The sequence below is a fragment of the Aedes albopictus genome, chromosome 1 (assembly GCF_035046485.1).
Source record: "Aedes albopictus strain Foshan chromosome 1, AalbF5, whole genome shotgun sequence".
NCBI classification, from domain to species: Eukaryota; Metazoa; Arthropoda; class Insecta; order Diptera; family Culicidae; genus Aedes; species Aedes albopictus.
In genome coordinates this window covers 240,605,708-240,632,103 of record NC_085136.1, presented here as the reverse complement: position 1 = coordinate 240,632,103, position 26,396 = coordinate 240,605,708, and the positions used below count along the sequence as shown (strand labels likewise).

Sequence of the window (26,396 nt, the reverse complement as noted above, 5' to 3'; positions counted from 1 at the left end):
AATCCACAGAAAAAGTTCCTAAATAAATCCCAAATACACTTCCTGCGGTGGAATTCCTGGAAGAATGTTTTGAGAAACTTCTGAAAGAATTTTAGAGTGAACTCCATTAATAAAATTCCTGGACGATTTTTATTGAAATCCCTGAAGAAATTTGGAGAAACATATGGATATGACTCTATCATCTCTTCAGTTCGTAGGGCCCGAACCTTTTTGTGGGCTATCTGCATGCGCTCTACGAATGGAGCTCACAGTAAGTGAATCCACGAAAGTGGCGGATAATTGAAAAAAACACTCGTATATCTAGGCAAGTTAGGCGATTCATCGTCCCAAATGTCTCTATGACTCGCAAAATACTGAATCTTTCCAAAAAATAATCTAAGCGTGTATACTGGACTTATAGCAGGTCATTGTCTGAGCCGATATCACTTGAAGCTTATGGGAAAACTTCAAGATGATATGTGTCGCTTTTGCGACACAGATAAAGAAGACTCAGAACATCTACTGGGCCATTGTCCGGCACTTTTTACTAACAGACGTAAGTTCTTCATCACAGGGCTGATAGAACCCTCTGACATTTAGAGAACAACACCCAGTGCGGTAGTGCAGTTCATTCGAGATGTCGAACCGTGATGGGTTAATGCTGTTAATAAAACGATGGCGATCACTCCGAATAGTGGAACGTCATCCTGATATATATAGCTAAAATAAAACTTATCAAGGGCATATATCACAATAGATAAAAGAAATGGTCGCAGTGATGGAAATACCCGACATGGAATAAATAAAAACTGACTCTATGACGATTAAAAAATAAAACAAAATTGGTAATAATAACTTACGAATGAAACCTTTGGCGAAATTTCAAATAAAACCATTGGAAGAATTTCTGATGGAATATATGAAAGACTCTCTTAAAAAATATTAAGAGAGATTTCAGCAATCACTGGCGGAAATTTTAAAAGTTCCTTTAGAAGATTTTATGATGGAACTCCTGGAAATTTTTTGAAGGAGTTTCTAGAAGAGTTTTTAGAAAAAATCTATATGAAGCAATTTCGGAAGGACTTTGTGAAATATTTTGTAAAGGAGTCATTGAGGAATTTTTAGAGGAATACCAGAAGAAATAATTGAGTTTCTGAAAGAATTGCTGGAGAAATTCTTGATGAAATTCGTGAAAGATTTTCCAAAATATTCCCGGAGGGAGTGCTGATGGAAACGATGAAGTACTTGCTGAAAAAAAAAGTTCACAGCAATTTCTGAAAAAAAAAGAGATGGATGTTTGAAAAAATTCGCGGAAGACGTTTTTAAAGAATCCTTAGAGATTTTTTAACACTCCCACTGCCATGCTATACATCACTTACACCAACTGCCATGCCTCAAAACAGTGGGAACGGTATTTTTCAAATGCTAATATCTCAGCCGTCTTTCATCCGATTTGCAAATTTTTTGAAGCTATGAATTTTCACGTATAATACAGGAAATTTGTATTTTCAGTTTGAACATCACGTCCATCGCGACAACCCTTGTGTTTATTGCTTGAAAACAATCACGTGCACATGAGAAAGCTTTTTCCAAACGATTGTGAAAAGTGTGAATCTTAAAAACTACAAAATTTTCATAAAATCACGTGTAATATAGGAAATAAGTATTTTCAGTTTGAAATTTACGTTCATAGCGACAATCCCATGTTATATTGCTTGAAAACAATCACGTGTACATAGGAAAACTTTTTCAAAACATTTGTGACAAGTGTGAACCATCAAAACTACAAAATCTTCACAAAATTAAGTATAATACAGAAATTTTGTATATTCGGTTCGAACTTTACATTCATCGTGACAATCCTTGTGTTGAGAAAACTTTCCTGAGATTTCCTAAGTTATTCCTCGGACCTGATGTGATGGAACTGTTTAGGGATTCCCTTGGGAATTCCTTGGAATTCTTCAGGAATTCTTCTAGGGTTTTCTTCAGGAACTGCTATAGGGATTCTTCCAAGAATTCCACCAGGAATTTCCCTAGGAATTCCAGGAATTCTTCAAGGGATTCCTCCAAGGGTTTTTTCAGATACTCCTACAGGAATTCCTCCAAAGATTTCTCCAGGAATTTATTCAAGGGTTCCTCCAAGAATTCCACTACGATTTCTCCTCGGCATTCTTCCAGGAATTTATTGAGGGATTTTCAGGGATTCCAACTTGGATTCATGAAGAAATTTTTCCAGGATTCTTTTCAGCGATTCCTTCAGGAATCCCTCCAGATATTCCTCCAGGAATTCATGCAGGCATTCCTCAAGGATAGGATTTCATCCAGGAATTTCTGTAGGGTCTCCTAGCAATTACCTAAGAAAATTCTTCATTGATTCCTCCAGAAAATTAATCAGGAATTAATCTAGAAATTCCTCCATAAATTCTGTCATCCAAGAATTTCTCCAGGAAATCCTTCTTCCAAGATTATCTCTAGGAATACCCTTTGGAATTTTTCCAGAGGTTCCTTCAGGAATTCTTCCAGATTTTCCTCCAGCAATTGCTGCAGCGATTCCCTCAGGAATTCTGCAAAGAGAATTCATCCAGGAAATTCTACGGGGATTTCTGCACGAATTTCTCCAAGGATTCCCCCAGGGATTTTCCAAAAATTCCCTTGAGGATTTCTTCATCAATTCCTCCAGGAATTCCGCTAGAAATTCCTCCAGGAACTTTTCAAGATTTTTACAAAAAAATCTCCCAGAGTTCCTCTAGAGATTCCTCCAGTTAGTCTTCTAGGATGTTTAAGGGAATAGATGAATAAAGTTTTGAATGATAAATTCTTAGAGTAATTTGTTATGAATCCAATGGAAAATTTTCTTGAATAATCCTCGAAAAATATAAGAAGAAACTGCTGAGTGAATCCAGGGGATACTTAAAAAATACTGCGGAAAGTTCTGAATGAATCTCTGAAAGAAATTCTCAACAGAATCGCTGGAATATTTTCATTAAAAAACATGGTGGAGAAACTACCAGAATCCATGGAGTTTTTCTGATTGGATGCTTTGGGAAATTTTTGGAGGAATCTCTAGACTAATTTCTTAAGAAATCCTTGGAAAACTTCCTAAATCCTTTTTGGAGGAATTAAAAATAAAATATGGAAGATTTTCGAAAGGAATCCGTCGAGAAATTTGCGAGGCACTTCTGAAGAAACACATGATATCCATGCAAGGATTCCTAAAAGATTTCTTTGAGAAATTTCTAGAGATCTCTTGAGAAATTTTCAAAAAATCCTTCAAGAAAACTTTCAAATGAATCATTTGAGAATTTTCTGAATCAATCCGTAAACAAATTCCTAGGTGAATTTTTGAGGAAATCCGTAGATACTTAAATTTTTAAAGGAACCGCACGAGAAGTCCACCAGAAATTCTCACAGAAATATCTCCAGGAATTCCTCTAGGATTTAGTCCAGGAATTTCTCTAGTAACTCCTGCAGGAAAATCTCCAGGAATTTCTTCAGGAGTTGATGCAAAAATTACTCCTGGACATTCTTCAAAAATTAAGTCAGCAATTTCTCCAGAAAATTATCCAGGAATACCTTCCGGATTTTTTTTAGAAATTCCTTCAGGCATTTCTCCAGGAATAACTCCACAGATTGTTTCAGTGATTCCTCCTGGGATTTCTCCATGAATTTTTCCAGGGCGTTTCTGAAGAAATCCTTCAAAGATTCCTCCAGGAAATACTTCAAAGATTCATCCAGGAAATCCTCCAGAAATTCCTCTAAGAATTTTCTAGGGATTTCTTCAGAAATCCTTCCAGGATTTTTTTCCAGTAATACTTTCAGGAATTCCTCTAGAGATTCCTCTAGGAGTTGCTTCAGGAATTCCTCCTGGGATTTCTCACAAATTTCTCTAAGGATTCCCCTAGGCATTAGTTCAGCAATTCCTTCGAAAATGTCTCCAGGAATCCCTTCAGAAATTCCTCTAGAAAATCTCCCAGGAATTTCTCAAGGTTTTTTTTTCAGTAAAAGAAATTTCACAGAATTCCTTTAGGGATATCTCAAAAAATTAACCCAGTAAATTTTTCAAGAATTCCTCTAGAGATTCATTCAGGAATTCCTTCAGGGATTCTTCCAGCACTTTTCAAAGGAATACTTCTAGGAATTCCTCCAGGCATTCTTTCAGGATTTTATCAAGGAATTTCTCCAGGAATTCTTCCAGGAAATGCTCCTGGACATCCTTCAGATTTCTCCACGAATTTCTGCAGGGATTTTTCCAGAGATTCTTCCAGGAAATTAAAAAAAAACAAGGCGGTGTTTTTTCACGTCTGACAGTTTTCCTTCATTTCAGGGTGAAGATTTTTCCGAGGATTTCTGAAGGACGGTGATACGACTACGAATCGATTGATTGGATGTTCAGTAGCGGTTCAAGGTTTCTGTAGCGGTGCAAGATTGGAGGTTCTGCAGCGGTGGAGATTCTGTAGCGGTGGAAGTGAATGCAAGATTCGATTTTGACGTGTCGTGAGTGACGCGGCTGGATTTCCTTGCGTTTTGGAGAACAGGAGTTTCAAGTTGAAAGCTGTTCAAGCGAATTTCCTTGGATAAGAAGCTTTTCAAGAAAGGCATATTTTGATTTGGTTAAGTATTTCTTTTATTGTTTATTTTTTATTTTATTACCTTTCTTTTTTTTTTCAAATATTTTTTGTGAGTTTATTTTTATTGACCAGTATTCCCCGTTGATTTCCTATTATGGAAACCGACGGGGATTCTCCAAATTCCAAAAAGGATGATCCTGCAGCTCCTGCTGGAACATCCAAATCTTCTAGGGTGAAATTTTTTCCGTCCACTTTTCTTGGTCCTTATCCTGTTTGTTTTAGAAAAAAGGATAAACCAATTAATGTTCTGCTCATTTCTGCAGAAGTATATAAACGTTATAAATCCGTTAAGGAAATCAAAAAGATTTCCTTGGATAAATTAAGGGTAGTTTTCGGTTCTCGAGGTGATGCTAATGCTCTCCTCGAGTCTGATTTATTTGGCAATTTGTACCGTGTGTACGCACCTTGCGACGCATGTGAAATAAGTGGAGTCATTTATGACGAAACTTTATCTTGTGAAGATATTTCAAATTTTGGTTTGGGTATTTTCAAAAATAAATCTATCCCTCCAGTAAAAGTTTTAGATTGTCATCGGTCAAAGATTGTTCAGTTTACAAAACTAACCAAAAAAAAATCAACCAGCAAATTAAAATTAGAAACCAATTATCTTATTCAGAAATTTTAAAGAACACTGATAATTTTACTACCCCTAATATTTATGAAACATTATCTGATTGTGAAAATGATGAACTTGATGAAACTTCTAATCAGTTTGTATACAAACCGCCAACTAAGAGAAAACGAAATAATTTATTATCTAGCAGAAACAATGAAAATTTGAATCCATGTCCTTCTACATCTTCTGAAAGACATTTTCCGTCATTGAAATCTCCTTCTCAAACAATACCTGGGTTTCAAAGAGTAGATGGCCACGAACCATTAGCCGATAAAAATGATAATAATAATCATTCTTCAAATAGTGTTGAAAAAAATGAAGGTTCTATTTTAAACATTTTGGAACAAATTGTTGATATTTTAGGATTTAGTGAATTTTGGAAAAATTTGATTAAAAAATGTTTACCCTTTTTCGCCTCCCTTCTTGAAAAATTGAATTCTTTTGGACCCCTCATTGCTTCCTTATTTTCGTTTTAATGGCTTCCATAATTTCTAACAAATTAAATATATTGCAGTGGAATTGTCGTAGTATACTACCTAAAATTGACAGATTAAAAATTTTATTATCAAATCATAACGTAGATATTTTTTGTCTAAATGAAACTTGGTTGGTGGAATGTAAACAATTAAATATTTCGTCGTTTAACATTATTCGAAAAGATAGAGACGTTCCATCTGGTGGAGTTTTAATTGGTATTCGTAATGGAATTGAGTTCAAATATTTAAATTTACCATTGATTCCACCAATTGAATACATTGCTGTTTCTTTAAAATATAATAACATGGAATTTTCCATTGTATGTTTTTACATTCCTCCAAATTCATCGTTTTCACTATCAGATATTAAATACATTCTAGATAATGTTCCATCTCCATTTTACATAATTGGAGATTTCAATGCACATAATATTGCTTGGGGGAGTGATAAAACTGATGGTAGAGGAAATTTGATTATGGATATGGTTGATGAATTCAATTTAAATATTCTTAATGATGGATCATTCACTAGAATTTCGGTTCCTCCTGTCCATCATACGTGTATTGATTTATCTTTTTGTTCTAATTCCTTATCATTTATTTCTTCCTGGAAGATTATTAATGATCCTAGTGGTAGTGATCATTTGCCTATTTTGATCGAAATTTGTAGTTCTAATAATAATCAACCATCTAATGAATCATGTGTTCCTGATCTGTACAAAAATGTGGATTGGGTTAGGTTTGCTGATCTCATTTCGTTTTCATTAATCAGCTTTGATTATTCTGTATCTTCACTTGAAAACTATAAATTATTTTGTGAAATATTAATTCGTAGTTTATGTAAATCTCAAAAATTTAAGAATTTTTCCAAATCATCTAAAAATAAACGCTTGTCATTTTGGTGGGATAGTGATTGTTCATTGGCTTTAAAAAATAAATCAGATGCTTTTAAAAAATTTCGTCGTTTTGGCTCTAGGGAAAATTATTTCTTATATTGTAAGGCTGAAGCTCAATTTGTTAGAATGACTAAATTCAAAAAAAGAAATTATTGGAAAAATTTTGTAGAAAATCTTGATAGAGAGTCATCTTTATCTACATTATGGTCAGTTGCCAGAAATTTGCGAAATCATAATTCTTCCTCTCCAAAAATTTTGGAATATTCTGAAGATTGGATTCATAAATTTTCATCTAAGATTTGTCCAGATTTTGTTCCTCCGTTTATAAATTTTAAAAATCATCAAACATATAATTACTTTCCTGAGCTTTGTGCTCCATTTTCTATAGAAGAATTTAACTTAGCTCTATCCATAACAAATAACACTTCTCCAGGGATTGATAGTATAAAATTCATAGTGCTTGAAAATTTACCGCTTGATGGAAAATTACATTTATTAGCATTATATAATTCATTTCTTTTTGAGAATATTTTACCTTTAGACTGGCGTGCTATTAAGGTTATTAGTATAGTTAAACCGGGTAAGGATCCTTCGTTTGTTGATAGTCGTAGACCAATTAGTTTATTATCATGCCTTCGGAAACTTATGGAAAGAATGATATTAAATCGTCTTGAATTATGGGCTGAGAATAACAACATTTTGTCCTCTTCGCAGTTTGGTTTTAGGAAAGGATCTAGTACTCGTGATTGTATTGCACTTTTGGCCTCCCAAGTTAATCTTTCTTTTAATAAGAAGCAGGATGTAGTTTCTACTTTTCTGGATGTTTCAGGAGCTTATGATTCTGTTCTCATTGATTTACTTTTTCAAAAATTAAATAATTTCAAAATTCCTTATTTAATAAGTAATTTTATATATAATTTGTTTTCTTTTAAAATTATGCATTTTTATCACAATGGTTCTTCAAAATTGATTAGATATAGCTACTTTGGACTTCCCCAGGGTTCTTGTCTGAGCCCTTTTTTATATAATTTATTTACAAGTGATTTGGCATCAGTTATTCCAAATGGATGTTATTTCTATCAATTTGCTGATGATAAAGTTTTATCTATCAGTGGTAAAAACAGGGAAATTATTCGACATTTTATGCAATGTACGTTAGACAATATTGATGTTTGGGCTCATAACAATGGATTTACATTTTCAGTTTCAAAAACCAAATTTATTATATTTTCACGTAAACATTCCACAGTCAGTTTTAATTTGTATCTTAATGGTCATGAAATCGAGCAAGTTGATGATTATAAATATTTGGGAATATGGTTTGATTCAAAATTATTGTGGAATAAACATATTCAATACGTACAAAAATTTTTTTCAAAAAGAATCAATTTTCTTAGAACTATAACAGGGACTTGGTGGGGAGCTCACCCTTCAGATTTAATTACACTTTATAAAACAACCATTCGTTCTGTTATGGAATATGGATGTTTTGCTTTTGCTAGTGCTGTTAAAACGCATTTTTCCAAACTTGAAAAAATTCAATTTCGTTGTCTAAGAATTTGTTTAAAATTAATGAATTCTACTCATACTCAAACAGTAGAAGTCTTATCAGGAATCCTTCCTCTTAAAATTCGTTTCAATGAATTAAATAGCAAATTTATGTTGCAATGCTTCAATAATAATCATCCAGTAGTTAATATTTTAAAATACTTTTTTGAAATAAATCCTACTTGTAGAATTTTAGATTCTTTTAATTATTGTTCTTCGGTAAATATCATACCAAGTTCGGTTCCCTTATGTCATTTCCATAATTATAGTATTGATATTCATTCATTTCATCCTCTAGTTGATTTGTCTCTTTATTATGAACTAAAACAAATTCCAAAATATGAATATCCTCGTTTTGCACCTATTTTATTTCAACGTAAATTTGTTGGCTTTGACCCTAATCAATTTTACTTTTCTGATGGTTCATTAATCCAAAATGTAGCTGGATTTGGTATTTACAATTATTCTTCTACATATTTTTTCAAACTACAATCTCCTTGCTCAATTTTTATTGCTGAATTAAGTGCATTATATTATACATGTACTTTGATCAGAAATTTATCGCCAAATATTTTTGTTATATGTTCAGATAGTTTAGGTTGTTTGAATGCTATCAAATCCACTAATTTTAATTTTAAAACGCATCATATGATTTTGAAGTTGAAAGAAGAACTATATAATTTACATCTCCAGGGTTTTGTTATCAAATTTGTGTGGGTTCCTGCTCATTCTAATATTTATGGTAATGAGCAAGCTGATGCTTTAGCCAAACTAGGTGTTCGTAATGGGGTTGAATATCGTCGACAAATTGCTTCATCTGAATATTTTACGGAGTTGAAAAATCAGTCGTTAATAAGTTGGCAATATTTATGGGATTCTAGTGATAAGGGACGTTGGTGTCATTCCATTTGGCCCAAAGTTAATCAAAATTTATGGTTTAAAAATTTATTTGTTGGACGAAACTTCATTTGTACATTTTCGAGACTTATGTCTAATCATTATATATGTAACAGTCATTTATATCGTATTGATATAAAAGATTCAAATTTATGTGATTTTTGCTCAACCTATGAAGATATTGACCATATTGTTTTTAATTGTTCTAGATATGTTGTACCTAGAACTAAATTTATTGGTGATATTAGAATACATCATCACAGGGTTCCAGAATCTGTTCGTGATATTTTGGGAAGCAAAAATCTTTGTTTGATGAAAATACTTTATAGATTTTTGAATGATATTTCCTATATAGTATGATATTGCTTTTTTTCTAAATCTTTCGTTTCAGAGTTTGCAAGATATTTCAGCGGTAGATGACATTTTCATTCAAGATTAGGATTTTTGACCCATTTTCAAGATTTGGCTCTGCTATGGATTTATGCCGTTTGAGCCTTTATTATAAGTTATTATATTACCTTTGTAAATGTTTTGTGAAAAGATGAAGAGTTTTTATGCCTTTTTGAGAACGATTTCATAAAGAGTAAAAGGAAATCACTCAAAGGGGCTTTTCCCTCTTCCTAAATTTTTGTTAAAAAATAAAACTAACTAACTTCCAGGAAATTCTTCGAAAATTTCTCCAGGAAATCTTTCTGAGATTCATCCAGGAAATCCTCCAGAAATTCCTCCAAGGATTCTTCCAGGAAATCCTTGTGGAATTCCTCTAGGGATTTTTCAAGAAATTTCTCCAGAAATTCTTTCCAGAATTCCTCTGGAGATTTCACCACGAGTTGCTCCAAGTGTTCCACCAGGTTTATCCAGGAATTGCTACTGGGTCTCATCCAAGAATTTCATACATTTCTCCAGGGAATCCTTCAGGACATCACCCAGGGAAGACTCTTTCAGAATTCCCCCATGAGTTCATCCCTAAATTGCTCTGAAAATTGCACCAGGAATTCCTCCAGGAAATTCATCTCAAATTCTTCCAAACATTCCATTCCATTTCTTCCAAACTCTAGGATTTTTCAATTCTTCTAAGGATCCTTCTGGAAATACGTTAATTGACATTTCTGTAGGATTATGCTCTGACATGAGTGCATGCAGTATATGGATGTATAATACCATCTTTAGAGAGATTCCAGCAAGGATGTACTCGGAACAATTCAACTGAAGGTTTATTTTCAGAGGAATAGAGGTCCAGGACATTCCAAGATTGCCAATAAGCATTTGGACGGGTTTTCACTATGTTGTACTGGAAAAAATATGTTGAAGGAAATCATGAAGAAAAGTATGGGTTAGTCCTCAAAAAAGTTCGATATTTTCAAAAAAGTTTATTTATAATTACTTACGATTGCTTTCTTGATGCAAAAAAAAATCTGAGCTTCAGAACAAATAATGCACGAGTAAATAACAATCCTTAATCTTTTAGAAATTGGCCACCGCTACCAGCACTACCTCGATTTGTGTAGAATAGGCGATCTTTTCAACCTATTGTACAAAATACAACAGTGTGACTGCTAAAGGGTTTAAAACGCTTTTGAATATAATAGGGGTACTCACTAAACAGATTAAACTGTTGCGTAAGCTATGATTTTCTGCTTATTTGATATGTTTCATGATTTTCAGAATGAAATAATTAAAGATTGCCTTGGTGATTGCAACGTTTAATCAGTTTAATCAGTTTACGCTGTTAAGTGAATCCCCCTAATGTTATTATTTTCAATTTCATCGTGTTGTGTTTAGTTGCTAGTAGGTATACATTTGCTTAGGGCAGCGTTTCTCAAACTATGGGTCGCGGCCCACTGGTGGGTCGCGGGTTGATTTTTGGTGGGTCGCGAAAGTTTTGGCGATATCATAATAAATGTATAAATAACTTATGCCAAATGAGTTTTGCCAGCAATTTTTAAATTTACAAATACTCTCTAGGAAAATCGCCAGATTTATTTCTAGAAATTATGTGTCTCCTTAATCATATTCAATTTTTTTGTATTATTCATCTAAGTCAATCGGATACTGATACTACTTTCTATCAGCTTTAACCCGTATGTGGCCGACAGGGTACCCGGGTACCCAGCACTCATTTAAAATACACGGTGTAGAAAAAAGCATAAAGTTTGTTGGACACATAACGGTTAATCAGAAGATTCTGGTAATGTTTTATATTTTCTGTGTGTTCTCTAAACTAGCTTCAAATTGTTGTTTGCAGTTATCATTTTCCGTTAGATTTACACATCAATCTCAGCAGTAAAAATTCCCGAAAATTGTTGTAATACCAAAAATTCGACAACTATCGACAAGAAACCAACAAACGTTTAGTAATCTCCACTGTTTTTTTTTGTTTCCTTTTTTTGTACCTGTAAAATAAGATTGAATTTGGATAATCTGAACCTTTTACAAAAATCAAAACAGCTGAAAAGTGGTTTAAATAAAAAAAATTCTTTCAATAAATACAAAATGCTTGATTTTATTTTTTTTTTCATTTGAGGGTCATTTTTAAAGTTCCCCGTAGCATTGAAGTGTCATTATAATTTCAACGACACTGTGTAATTTCTATGTGTTCTTTCTTTTTATGTGGTAGAATTCCTTAAATCTATGGTGTTCTGTAATGTTGAATTGAACCAGACTGGTTACATTTTTATTAGAAACTTGCCAATATATTTCAATTTTTTAAAACAAGGAATATACTGAAACTTATTCAAGACATATTGAAAAAAAAACAAAGAGAACACAAACTAAAAAAAACTAAAATTTTCAAGATTTGATACGTAGCATCGTGTTTAACAAAACCTATTAAAGTGATTAAATGTATTTATTCAAAAAGTCAACCCAAATTTTCTAAAATTACATATGTTATGAAAATATGTGCTAGTGGGTCGCCGAATACAAAAACAATCAAAGGTGGGTCGTAAGCTGGAAAAGTTTGAGAACCCCTGGCTTAGGGTGCTTCACCCCCTACCCTCCCCTCCCTGACCGAAAAGCTGGCTACGCCCTTGAGCTGTAGTGAGCGCTATAGATTATCACGAAATTACGAAAATAAAAAGAAAATCGGGTTAAGTACGGTTCCTTTGAATTCCACTAAGAATTTGCATCCTTTGATAGATACGTATTTCGACCTCAACTGTAAGGTCGTCTTCAGTGTCTTGTACTTGACTCGACTCACTTATTTACAGATATTCCCCTAACAAGCCCAGGTTAATCATCATCAACGAAATTACGTTTAATTTAGGAAATTATACGTGATTTTGTGAAAATGTTGTAGTTCCTCAGATACACACTTTTCACAGACGGTCGGAAAAAGTTTTCTCATGTACACGTGACTGTTTTCAAGCAATAAAACACAGGGGTTGTCGCGATGAATATAAAGTTCAAACCGAATATACAAATTTTCTGTATTATACGTAATTTTGTGATTGTTTTCAAGCAATATAACATGGGGTTGTCGCGATGAACGTAAGTTCAAACTGAAAATACTCATTTCCTGTATTATACGTGATTTTATGAAAATTTTTTAGTTTCTAAGAATCACACTTTTCACAATCGTTTGGAAAAAGCTTTCTCATGTGCACGTGATTGTTTTCAAGCAATAAACACAAGGGTTGTTGCGATGAATACAAAGTTCAAACCGAATATACAAATTTCCTGTATTATAGGTAATTTTGTGAAGATTTTATCGTCCTAAATATTGAGTATCTCCATATATTTCTTTGCAATAATTTTGCTTTATTAATATGGGTAATTCAACAATAAAATATGCGTGGAAACTACTTTACATTCGGAATGGCTCCAGAAAAACAGCATTTTTTAAGGAACTTGCTCCGACTTTTTGAGTACTCAAAATAGAACTTTGGTCAAATCCATAGTTTGAAAATTTTATATTCATCTAGAAGGCTGGGAAAATTCATAGCTTCAAAAATTTTGCAAATCGGATGAAAAACGGCTGAGTTACATCAAGTTGAAATTACCGTTCCCACTGTTTGGGACGCATGGCAGTGGGAGTGTTAAGGAATCCATGGAAGAATTTTTGAATGAGTTCTTGGAGAAATTTCAGGACGAATTCCTGAGGAAACTTCTTTGGATAGAAGACTTTTCTGACATTTTTTTCTTTTTTGGTGAAGAAATAGCTTGCGAAGTTCCTTAGAAAATTCCAATGCAATTCCTGAAGAAAAAAAATCCCTGGAAGACTTTGTGTAGTAGAAATCCCGTACAAGTACTCGAACGTAGTCTTGTGATATTAATCTCGGTAGTACTCCCGGTAAGAAACCTTGGAAGAATTTATGAAGGTATTCTGGAGAAATTTCTGAAGGAATGCATAGAGCAATTTTGAGAGGAAGCCCATGGGATATTTTGCAAAGAAATCCTTTGCAGAAATTTCTAGTGGAATCGCTAGTGAAGGATTTTTCAAATAAATCACAGTGGATTTTTTTTTGAAAGAAACTCTGGATTTTTTAAATAAATCTCTGACTGGATTTTCTCCAGGAGTCCTTGGAAGAATTTCTGTAAGGAAAGCCAAATTTCTCATTATCTGAAGCAAATCATTGAAGAGCACATTTCAGAGGAAGCCATGAAAAAATTATTGAGGAAATCTATGAAAGGTTTCCTAAAGGAATAATTTATGAAAATTCTCATGAGAAATCCTTACAGAAATATTCGAAAAAAAAAACCTCCTACGCAGTTTTCATAACAAATTATTTATTTATTTTAAAAGATACATTTTTTAAGAAAGCCTGAAGGAATTGCTTAGGGAATCTATGGAAGATTATCTGATGGAATCGTTGGATAAATTCCAGAGGCATCTATTGTCAAATCACAGAAAAAAATGAAAAACTTTCTAAAAGTCTCTCTGGAAGAATTTCTAAAGAATCCATGAAGGAATTCCTGGAAAATTGGGGAATTTCATCTGCATTATATGGTATTTCGGGTTCAACCCTACTAAGCTAGTTAGATGCTAGAGCACCAAGCTTATCAAGTTAGCCTGTAGTGTTTGACCAGGTTTGACCAGAAGTTTGACTGAATGGTATGTTGATACCTTAAGCTACATACCTAATCACCAAAATTTGCCACAAAAAATAAAACAACCAGCACACTCGAACACAGCGATCGTCTGCCCCATCACCGTCGCGTCGTCTGTCTCTCCTAACTTTATCGGTGTCACGCGTTCCAACATACGGAACCGGTTTTCTTATCTCTCCGGCCCGTTCAAGTGGACAATACAAATCACTCGAATATTTTCGACAAAAGCGTGATTGCCATTGCATTGTTTGGGCCTTTAGGAAAGGGCGTCCCCAGGTGGTTTCCATCATTCACGTGCTGACCAGAAGCAGAAGGTGTTAAGGTCATTCATGGGGACGCTGGTACTGGCTGACTGATGGAAGTGCGCGATTTTGCGTGCGGTGAACGGTGCGATGCTTGTTGCTGGCTGATGGGCTCGCTCGTTGATATCTGGCGATTTTGGAGGCACGACTCGGGCCGGTGAGGAGATAACGCATAAGACTAAACGCTTGTAGTGGTTTGTACAGGTGCAATCAGACATTTGACATCTAGAAATCTAGAATGATGATGTCTCAACTAGATAGTAACTGATTTCTGAGATTACATATGACTGGTAGGTGTCTGGTGCGTAAAGGGATTGAAAAAAAGCGTGAGTCACCTGTTTTCTTCAGAAGGTTCTATAAACGAGGTGTTTTGATACCAGTAAACCACCAGTCGTTCCATCAAAATTTGCCGGCCACATGGTAGACGGTTGGTTGACAACGACATTCTTGTTCACTTCAGCTATCAGTCGTGGGACAGGTTCTGTGGTTAAAAGTGTCTGGCTTGGCTTTTCACTGTTGTCGAGATGATAAGCTCGATGATTGGAGCATTACATATGAGGTTGCTGAATGCACGGCGATAGCCCTCATGAGTAATCTTTCGCACAGAAAATAGAATTGTGACTCAGAACCAAGCTTTAAGAGAAAATTTTATTCTTTTAAGGAAACAGTTTCCATAGAAACATTTGCTTGCAAAACATCACAATTTGGATAACACATAATCAATAGTACGCCACATACTCGATTTTGTGGCTGCCGTTCTCCATCCTAGGTCACGCCCAATGTTCACCAGATCACGCCCTGCCTGGTCCGCCTATCGTGATATCTGCGCTCCACGCCTTCTTTTGTCTACCGGATCAGTTGCAAACATCAACTATGCAGGGTGTTCCCCGACATTCTTGCAACATGTCCTGCCCACCGTTTGCTTCCGGCTTTGGCTGGGTGCCTTCTGAATGCTGGGTTCGTCGTAGAGTGCAGCGATCTCGTGGTTCATCCTTCGTTGCCACTCACCGTTCTCCTTAGCACGTGTCGCTCGAAAACTCCGAGTGCTTGCAGATCCTCCTCGAGCATGGTTCAATGGTCTATTTCTCGTGTCCGTAGAGTACCACCGGTTATATAAGCGTTTTGTACATGGGGCATTTGGTGCGTGGGTGAATCTTTGTTGACTGCAGTTTCTTCTGGAGCCCGTAGTGGGCCTGACTTCCGCTGATGATGCGCCTCTGAATTTCACGGCTCACGTTTTTGTCAGCCGTCAGTAAGGGTCCGAGCTAGACGAATTCCTCCACCACTTCGAAAGTATCCCCGTCTATCGTAACATTAGTACCCAGACGGATCCGGTAGTGTTCGGTTCCGCCTACCAGCATGTGCTTTGTTTTTGAGGCATTCACCACCAGTCCGACCTTTGCTGCTTCGCATTTCAGGCTCTGCCACCATTCCAAATGTTCTCGCGATAATGCCCATGTTGATTCCTTGACCTCATTCAAAGTGTATACTGGCAGGTTATCGTTTTCAATAAAAATTACAAATTACAAATGTCCATGTCGTCCGCAAAGCACACAAATTGACCGGATTTTGTGGAAATCGTTCCCCGGCTGTTGAGCCCGGATCGTCGCATCACATCTCCCAGAGTGATGTTGAGTAGTAGGCATGAGAGTCCGTCACCTTGTCGCAGTTCCCGGCGACATTCGAATGAACTGGATAGTCCACCCGAAATCCTTACGCAGTTTTGCACACCGTTCATCCTAGAGTAATCTGTTCAGCTTCCTAGTAAAGCGTACGGTAAAGATCTGGTCCATTGGCGACCGGCCGTCGATGAAGCCGGTTTGATAATTTCCCACGAACTCATTTGGTTTTGGTGACAGACTTCGGAAGATGATGTGGGATAGCACTTTGAAGGTAGCATTCAAAATGGTGATTGTTCAAATGTAAGACTGCATCAAGGAGTCCCTTAGTTCTACATCACCCATGAGCAGAGTTTAAAATTTTCATTTTCAATGAGTGAAATTCAACGTGAATTTTGAAGATTCTCAACTGAGGGATCAAAATAAAATTCATTTTGGTGAATGAATATTTTCACCTATTCATTCATTTATCTGTCACTGACAATTTTCACTGAGAAAAAAAACTGGACCGTTACTCCCGATTATACTTCCAATCACCTCTAAACTTGTGTATAGTAGTTAAGTAGAATATTAATTATGTTCTCCATTTGTCCATTAAGTCGGTTTGTGCGTCTGTTAACAGAAATTGGACATTTTACGACGCGCGAAAAAATATTCGTGACAGAAAATTGAATGAAAAAAGAGGGGCATTCAGCTGACAATGAATGTGGCCAAACACGAATGAAAAAATGAAAATGTCAATCTTCACTTTCAATCTTCGATTTTTTTACTCTCTGCCCATGAGAGACTTTAAAGAACCGAAGGAAAGAGTATGCAACCTTACAGTAGTGTAATTGATGTATTAACTACTATTAATAGTTTTTATGGTCTCGGGACCAAAGGGATATCCTGATTTTATATTTTTTCTCAGAAAATTTGGCGTAGTATATCATAAAATCAGAGATGAATGTTTTTTATTTTAGTTTTTGAAATATTATTTTTTGAAAATAGAAAGTAAATTTTGCCTATGCAAGACACTTTTAGGCAGCTATCCATAAACCACGAGGTCATTTTTTCTTTAGACCTCACCCCCTCTCCCACCGTGGTCTTGCGTGGTTTCAGGCTGAGATACACCAACCCCCAGAACCAGCGCTACCAACCCCCGGGGGATTGACACGTGTTTTTTATAGGCGGATTTTTTTCAAAACACATTAAAAATAACCACATAACAATTACGCCCAAAGAATAACTCCAGAGATTCCCTCAGGCATTTCCATAAAAATTCTTCCACGATTTATTCTTTTGGAAATTACCCAACTAACAATCTTTTATTTAACAGGCATCATTATGACGAATTAATTCAGCATACTGTTGAATAACATTTGAATTATTTTCACGTACAACATATGTTCGGGTTTTGTTCACACAAATTTGAAGGAGTTATAAAGCGTAGTGCTTTGTACCAACTTAATAATTTGTTGTAAAAAGCGTTTTACAAATATACAAGAAAGCTTCTATTAAGCTTGAGCAAAAATGACTAAAAATAAATAAAATGCAAAAATGTTGAACTCTCCCTAGAGTAATTGTTTGCTCTCATGTCAAGAATACTTATTATGAAATAAGAATAACATGCAAAATTACCTAAACCCAGATTAGAACTCGAGATCTGTCGATTGCAAGCCGCATGCCTTCCTATCTGTGCCATCCTAGAGATGGTGAGTTGAAGCACCCAGAACAAAACATAAACTTCCCATTACTCAATAATGATCACTTCTGAACTTGTGTTCAGCAGTGGTGAACCAGCACAGCACGTGGTATCAACTGAACAACGCCTTTTACTTCAGTAGCTGTTCAGGACAAAACACGTGCTCTTTATTCTGATTTTGCTGTCATTATTTTTATCACACGGCGAGAAAACTTGTATCAAATTCGACCAAAAAAAGTTTTTATATTAATTGAAGATATTGTTTCCAGATTTTGGAGCTGATGTACAAATTGCAATTAAATGTATTACAATTTTTGGTGCAGCATGGTGCATTCACAACATCTGTTGAAGTAATCCACTCATACTCTGTCGGAATTCCGTAAAGCAAATTTTTTATTCATGTTTTTGTCAGAGAATAATGATATCATGTTTAGCAAGAAGTGCTTAAGGATAAAGATAAAGATAAAGATAAAGATAGGATAAAAAAGATAATAATCAAGGTACAGTTTATCTTGTTCCAGACATAAATGCCTCATAATTACTTTGATTACGTCTCTTGGCCCTCAATGTTGGACTACATAATTCTATTCTATTTTTTATTGAGTGATTTGTTTAAAATGTTGGTTTTTTAATAACTTGGTTGTCTAAACCGTTTTAGCCAAGGTTTATCCCATTATCCGAACAAAGCTGCAAGTTGAAGTATGTCGGACTGAAAACCTTTATTCGACAAGTGAAAAGCAATTGTTCAGGGACATATGCTTATTGATACATCAGCTTAAGGCGAAACTGGAAGCATTTCCTCATTTTTTGGTGTTTGATTTTTTATTAAATAACGAAGCAATATTTTCAAAATCGGTTTCCATACACATGTAGAGTATGGATCAAGGTATCTCCTGATTTTTTCCAGATGGAAAATGTTTTTCGTTTTAAACAAAAGTTCACAAAAAAATGGTTTCTGCAAAATCGAAAAACATTTTCCACCTGGAAAAAAATCAGGAGATCCCTTGATTCATACTCTACATGTGCACGAAAACTGATTTTGAAAATATTGCTTCGTTATTTTATAAAAAATCAAAAATAAAAAAAAAAAAAATAGGAAATGCTTGCAGTTTCGCCTTAATAAAAAGTAGACCAATGTTTTGTTAAACTGTTTTGTAAAGGAATTATTGCTTGTCGAATAAAATTCTCATTAAACTTTTAAAAAGTGTTTTAATTTATCATTGGTAATACCGATAAGGAAAGTCGAACATTGACTACTTTTTTAATTGAAAAATCATTTAAAAACTAATGTGTAGAGCATAATTTTTGTTCAGCTATCATTACCATTATTGAGCAACAATTCAGCAAGCTTGCTTGTTTGTGACTTGCAATTGATAGTTGGGTACTCCAGAAATTTTTCAAGCGATTCTTCTAGATTTTTTTTTTTAGTTTTTATTTTTGTGTATTTTAACTTAGATGCTAATTCTACACTCAATTCTTCTAGAAGTTTCTCCAGGGATTTCTCCTACAGTTACTTCAGGTCTGCTTCTTCCAGCGGTCCTCTAAGGACTGGTTAATAAATAAATTTTAAGAATTGAGTGTGATTATTTTTTGTATTATTTATTTCGCTCTCTAATACTTATTCTTTGGCAGTCACCACCTGTAGTCATTCTTAGTGTTAGTTATCTTTTGTTCCATTGAAGAACACTACAAGTGGTAGTTGTGAAACGCGTATCAGCCAAAGGATACAAGAAATCATTACATTCTGTTCAAGAGGGTATTCTTATAGGGTTCGAAAAGTCGGTACTAGTTAATTTAAGGATTTATTCTGATCTTTCTTCAGGATTTTTTTTCATATATTTTACCGGTGATCCTTTAGGAGATTCTCCAGCTCTATTCCTTGGCACTTCTCCAGGAATTTTTCAAGAAATTAATCTAGAAGTACCTGCAGGAGGTTCTTCAGTTTTTCCAAGTATTTTTTTTTTATTTTATTTTATTTAAAAAAAAAAGTATTTCATTCCAATAAAGATTCCTTCTAAAAATATTTTTCTTTGGAAATTTCTTTTAAAAAAATCCTTCAGAATTTTCAAAAAATTAAGCTAAATTTTCACCTCATATCTTGAAAGATTGTACAGGAAATTCTCCGAAGCATCACTCCTGAGTTTTCTCCAGGAGTTCTCTCAGGGATGATTTGGATAGTCGCCTAGCAATAAGTGTCGAAAGTGCCACTTATGTGCCGTTGCTCTCAGTCTGAAGGTGATATTGATTTCTGGATAAATTTCTGTAGATATATCTGGAGCAGTTTTCGAAGAAATACCCTTGGAAATCTCTGAAGAGATTTCTAAAGAACACCCTTCAGGAGTTTCTGAAGGAATCCCTGAAGAAATTTTCCAGAGAAGTCCTAAAAAAAAATCCTGGAGGATTTTCGCAAGGTTTTTTTTTTAAGTTAGAGGAGTTTTAAGGAACAAATGGAGAAATGTCTGCTAAAATCTCTGAAAAAATATGCAAGAATCTCTGGAGGAATTCAAGCTCGATTTTTTTTTCTATAAATCCTGAAGTATTTCCAGGACACATTCCTGCACATACACTACCCGCCAATAATATGGAATCGTTGCAATACTCAGTATTGCAGCACCCATAAAGTTTGGCATCACCCAAAATAAGGAGGAAAAATAGAATAAACCTAGAATCAATTAGGTTGTGGGTACGAGTTGCATTTTGAAAGAGAATAGACCATTCCCGTCTGACCTAACCCCACTTTTTTATATTTTTCTTCGAAAGATATTTGTTTTTGATGATTATTGCCGTTTTCGATTTTTTTTTATATGGGCTCCTGATTTTCTTACAAATTATCAAAAACTGGGAATCTCACCACTTTTTCAAATAAAAATGATCATGCGAAGTAGTTTTTGGTAACCCTAATTTTTGGTGATCTTTTTTTTCACCTCACCCTATTCAGCAATGCTTGTTTACATTTGGAAACGTCAAACTGCAATCGATTTCGGTGACGACCACTCACGTCCCACGATATTTTTTCGAACCACAAGTCCACAAAGTTAAAAATAGTGTTCAATATGCGTGATTCCGTGATTCTCTGGATTCCGAAACAACATTATTTACGCTGCTGTGACAGAAAGAGAGTTCTGGGCTCGTGCACAGCAAGGCGCTCTGCCCAAGAAATCCAACGATGGTCTTCCGCCTTGGATAAATTCCCCGATTCACTCAATCGAACTTGTCCTGTTCGGTAGCGGTGTGACGGAACCTTCGAAACCGGAGTGGCCAATGAACTCGTGAGTAAACCCTGGAGTAAACACATGGATGTTTTTACGTTGTGTAAAAGTAAGGTATTTGACTTGTGTTTAGATAATTTGCAGCATTTATCACCACACAGTATCCACCAGGGGGAACTCGCTGCATGATGGTACGGTCTCGCCGAAGGTCACTAGGACAAGCACCGCTTCAGCATCCTGGCAAATCCGTTCGCCAAATCCGACAAAGTTAATGGCCTCCTGGAGCAAAGAGATTCAGATGAAAGAAGCCTCACCCGCGCGAATCAGTCGGAGTCGAAAGAGAAGTGAGGAACGTTCTAGAGGGATTATCTTGACAACCATTCCTTGTCGTCGTATAACCGGATCATAAATTGAAAAATGGTCAGAAAGCAGATCCTAGATCCATCTTTTTACAGGTAAGCAAAATCCTTAATGAAATAAAAAAAAAATGAGAACATATCATTCAACTGGTGAACCGGGCAATGGGGTCCGTGGCCGTTATGGGTTCACATGAGCATATGGGACCGTTTATAAAATTCGTAAACTTCGGAGGTGTACAGGTATGGATATGTGCACTCCATACAAATTTAAAATCTTTTGTATGGACGAAAGTCTTCGACGTCTGAGTTGAGATTTCTAAAATTTGGTCTACTCTACGTGGAACAGCCCCTATAGTTAAGCCTGGTTCGGGGCCTGGTTAATGCCTAATGCCTAACGATTATTTCTTATTCTAACCGTAAAGCTGCTTCTCTGCTTTTTGTGGTATGAGCTCTTCTATAAGAACTAACTAAGTTACTAACGGTTAGTATTTAACTGTGTGCGCTGTTTGTGTTAATATCGAGGGTTGTTTGCATTAAGAGCCAATAAAAAACTATAACAATCAAGATTTGAATAATAAATATGGACAATGGTGGATTAATTGGAATAATAACTTTATAAAAGATAATACTGTAGAAAATGTGAAAGGGACCGTCCATTAATGAGGTTGCATTTCAGGGGGAGAGAGGTAGGTGGTTTTCCTGATAATGCTACTTACCATGTTATTAGATACGGGAAAATAGGTTACGAGGGAGAGGGGGTGTTGGAAATCCTCCAAAAACTGAAACGTAATTTGTGGATGCTCCCTAAACAGCGTATCTGCGCCACCGACGAACCGACGTGACAGTGGTGTTTCAAAAGTGTCCCCCCTAAATTTAACGGTCGAGCAGCAAAGCGAGCGAACGCTTCTGTCAAATCAGCTCAGGCGCGAACCTTTTCCTATATTAATACACGGGGGTTTGGAGTCAAGCTATCAAAACAACCAAGGTTGCAACCATTCATTTGCAAAGATTTACATTCATTTGCTATTATCTCAGTTCAGAAGCATGCTATCGAAAAACAATGTATGGATGAATTTAACCTTGTAGTTTTATCTGAAAGTTTGCCGAATAACACTGGGGTCGCACACGCATTCCAAAGTCGTGAGCGAGCTGTGAAGGCAACTTTACACAGCGTGAATGAAATTTACATTCACCGCGTGGAGAGTTGCCTTCACAGCTCGCTCACGACTTTGGTATACGTTTGCGACCCCGATGTTATTCGGCAAACTTTCAGATAAAACTACAAGGATAAATTCATCCATAGATTGTTTTTCGATAGCATGCTTCTGAACTAAGATAATAGCAAATGAATGTAAATCTTTGCAAATGAATGGTCGCAACCTTGAAAACAACGCGAACCGTTATAGAGGAGGCGTTGGTGTTCGGCTATTTTTCATCATGGCGTCGGGGACAACTAATTTGAATTTATTTGTTCTAGCTGTCACGTCGGTTCGTCGGTGTCTGCGCTGCCGTAATTCTGCAGAAAGACGTAAGCGCCATGCAAAATTTCGACGTCTTCTGGTATACATCTGGTGAAATAATAAAACTGTGGTGTGTCTGCTATATTGAAATACAAGATCTAGTGGTAATGTAGCAACTATGAAAGAGAACATTAAGAACGACCAAGAATTTAATGCATAATAACTAAAAATGTACCAAAATGGTCAATGTCGCTTACGTCACTTTGCAGAAGAACGGCAGTGCATGAGTCATGATTTTCTGCTTTTTGTAATGTTTCATAAAATGCGAATGAAATAATCAGCCTTGATGATCGCAATTTTTACGCAGGAAAATATTTAACGGTTTATGCTGTTTAAGTAAATACACTTACTATTAAAAAATAGGTTCATGGAATTGCAAATAAAATCAAACATTATTGAAATGGATTTCAAACATCTTGACTCATCCTGCTCTTACATACAGTTATTATTACCTTATTCAAAAGCTGAAGACAAGTTGATAAATTCGACACTGATTTTTCAATTGGACCTAACTGACGTTTTCGAGTTCTCTTTATCGATCCTCTTTTTATGTTATCACAGAATGTGTATTGAGTTTTCCAAAGATTTTATGGTTGAAATGCGAAACAAAACAACAAAAGAATAATGATTTTGTTTGTTTTGATCAAGTTATTAGCAAAAGAAAGAGTCGACGAAGAGAAATCGATCAAGTCAGAAAGGCCCTTATGAAAAATCATTGTCGAAGTGTTTCCCCTCTTGTTTTATCAGGTATCAGAAGGCCGGCTCCAGAGGCACGTTATCCTCCATTTGGGACATTTGTGCCATCGCCATACATATGAGCCTATTTCATCATTTACCTGAGGGAGAATGGGACAAGGGATGGGAATTGGGAAAGGGAAAGGTGATGAAATAGGAAGGGGTTCCCTAGAAGAGGGAATGAACGCATAAGCGCAACGAGAGCTCATAGCTCATACCACAACGGGGTTAATCAGTGCCCTGAAAAGGACACTGTAAAACGCATAAGCGTAAAAAGAGCCTATAGCTCATTGGAGGTAGCTTGCGACGTCATGCGACTTTCAATATGACATAGAAAGGCACGCCATCAAAAGCATCCTCAATATTCAAGAAATCACCCAAGCAAAAACTACGTTTGAGCGAGTGCTTTCTTGAAAACGTATACAACTTTATGTAAAAGAGTCACTGTGGACATCCCAAATTGGGAGACATGTGAGTTCACATGAACAGGCATGTTAGCAAGACGAACATCACAGATGTGATAATCGACAGAGCGTTTCGAGCATTTCAGAAAGAACGACGTAGCCAGATAAATCTGGAACTTATTCCTTCTTTATACAACGCACGCACCCTTTCGGGATAAAACTACAGAGTAATTTCATACCATGAAAATACCCAATAGAAAACTACAAGAGTTCAAAACATGTTTGAAAAACTCAAATCCCTCTGGAGAAAAATAGGATGAAGCCCCATTTGCTCCAGGAGATTTGAAGTAAGCAGAGCTTTTTAGTGCTCACTAAATCGATTCTATAGCTACAATCCTCGGGGTAGAAGCTAAAGATTCGTAGCTATACAAAAGACTGGTTTATCCGAAGATATTTAGAACTTGAACAGGTTCGAGTTCCATTCAGGAATACCTCTTGCGGTCCGCACAGACTGCAGAGGACAAGCTTCTTTCAAAGCAGTAGCTATGGTATACCACAATGAAGGGCGTTGTAATAACAAAACCATAATGAAACTCTCTTGGAGTAGCAATGGAAGCGAGTTATCCATAAAATGTGATCGCAACCAATTATTACAGGTTCCCTAGCTTGTTGAGCAGGGACGCCTGAATACGCAAGGTTTGCGAAGGAACACTCCAAAGTGCGAAAAGGTCAAATGGAGAGTCCTCATCTGGCGCATGCCAATCAGTCAACTCATGACAAATTCTGCTCATGCAGAGTTGGGTTAGGTGCAATTCTATGTTAAGTTAACCATGAACTGTACTACCTAAGTATTCCATCAAACTGAAGCATCTCAAATCAATGTCTGAGCTACTTCAGATGCCAAATATCAGCGAAAAGATGCTGAAAACAAGAGCTTGCTTGAAGGCATCCATAAGGAAAGGTTGAAACATACATACATTCATCTATAATGAAAAAAGCAAAGCTGGGTTCACAAGGTAACCTAAACAGAAGTTACCCTACGAAAATGAACTTTTTTATGTAGATCCACTTGGGCTACATACGCTTTTTACGCTGAAAATTGATCTGAGGTTTCCTTGCCGTAGCCACTACCCAAACTAGACAGGATTACACTCTTCACAATCACAGCACAAAAAGGAAACATCAACGACGAACCAAATCGTGGTCAATTGAAAAACGCCAATGGCGAAAACGCATTAAGCGAACCCATATAGGCATTAATGTAAGCTAATTAACAACATTTGAATAACCCCGCCCTTATTTAGCCTCAAATTTGAGACTTAAGAAGGGCAACTGATTATCTCGGAGAAACGCAAGGTCCACTGCACCATTGCTCCGGTTAGCGCAGTAAGGGCGTAATACTGTGGAGGACGCCCTAATTCTCCACAGGCTCCGTTTGGTTTTATTAGACCCCCCTAACCATTCATTTTTTGGCACGGTAAGCATAAAGCCGCATAACACCATGAATTAGGGGTCACCTGTTTAGTGGACTCTTACCACTGGATCAGGCGGTCCGTAGTGTTATTCTTAGCCAATTGAGACAACCGCTACCGACACTACACAGTTATCTAGGCTGATCGGGAAAAGAAGTTAACATTGATGGTCAACTTCCAAACGAACCCGAATAGCCGGAAGCCCTCTTGTTTTAGATAAATGTTGAAGGCGTGTTTTGCTACGTTAAAAATATTGAAAATTCGTTTAAAGTTTGAAGAATATTTCAAAGCATTTTTGAAAAGGGGCATGATAAAATCGAAACAATACTGTAATAATGACAAGTCTTGTTCTGAAAATTTGATGTTACAGCAAATTAATAAAAAAAATAAAGGACTGATGCGCGGAGGGTGTGATAAAACCAGAACATTACTGTAATATGTTTTACACATTTAGCTAATAAGAAACCGTATTTTTTTTCAGTATTATTTTCAAATAAAATTTCTTCGAAGGATAGATAGCTTCTAATTAAACACATACGATTAGTTTTTTTTTTTAAATAGAAAACATATCCCCTGTGTAGCTAGGCAGCATTTATTTATTACGTAACGCTCAAATCGACATTTTTAGAACTCCCCCCTCCGTAACACTTTTTTGTATGGAAATCCTAAAATTGTTGTATGGACCGTAACGCTCTGCCATACTCCCCCCTCCCCCTAGAGCGTTACGTAATTTGTCGACGGCGCCCTATAACCAATCATTAATTTATTTTAAAATCTGTTGCAGCCCTATTACCATGGCATTCCTTAAGGAGCTGCCTCGCCACTCATCACATCTCAACTCAACTCAACAACTCAAACGGAGTTAGACCTCTTAATAAAATTGTTATTGTTATGTTCTTGTTACTTTCATCTACGTCAATAAATATTACTGTTGTGGGTGGGGAGTTTCAATGGGTACTTTAAAACATCCGAAATTACATCTGGGGCCTCTGAATAAGACTTT

At 35.9% G+C, this 26,396-nt stretch overlaps 1 protein-coding gene and 1 long non-coding RNA gene across 2 annotated transcripts in view; both read left to right on the top strand.

Moving 5' to 3' along the window:
• The window catches only part of LOC109419787 (sodium-coupled monocarboxylate transporter 1), a 157,851-nt gene that overhangs the window by 32,347 nt on the left and 99,108 nt on the right, over positions 1-26,396 (top strand). The gene's annotated exons all lie outside the window — the stretch shown is intronic.
• LOC134285535 (uncharacterized) lies at positions 20,740-26,277 on the top strand. Its single transcript, XR_009996458.1, has 3 exons — positions 20,740-20,963; positions 21,037-21,358; positions 26,178-26,277. It is a non-coding gene; the product is annotated as an uncharacterized LOC134285535 (long non-coding RNA).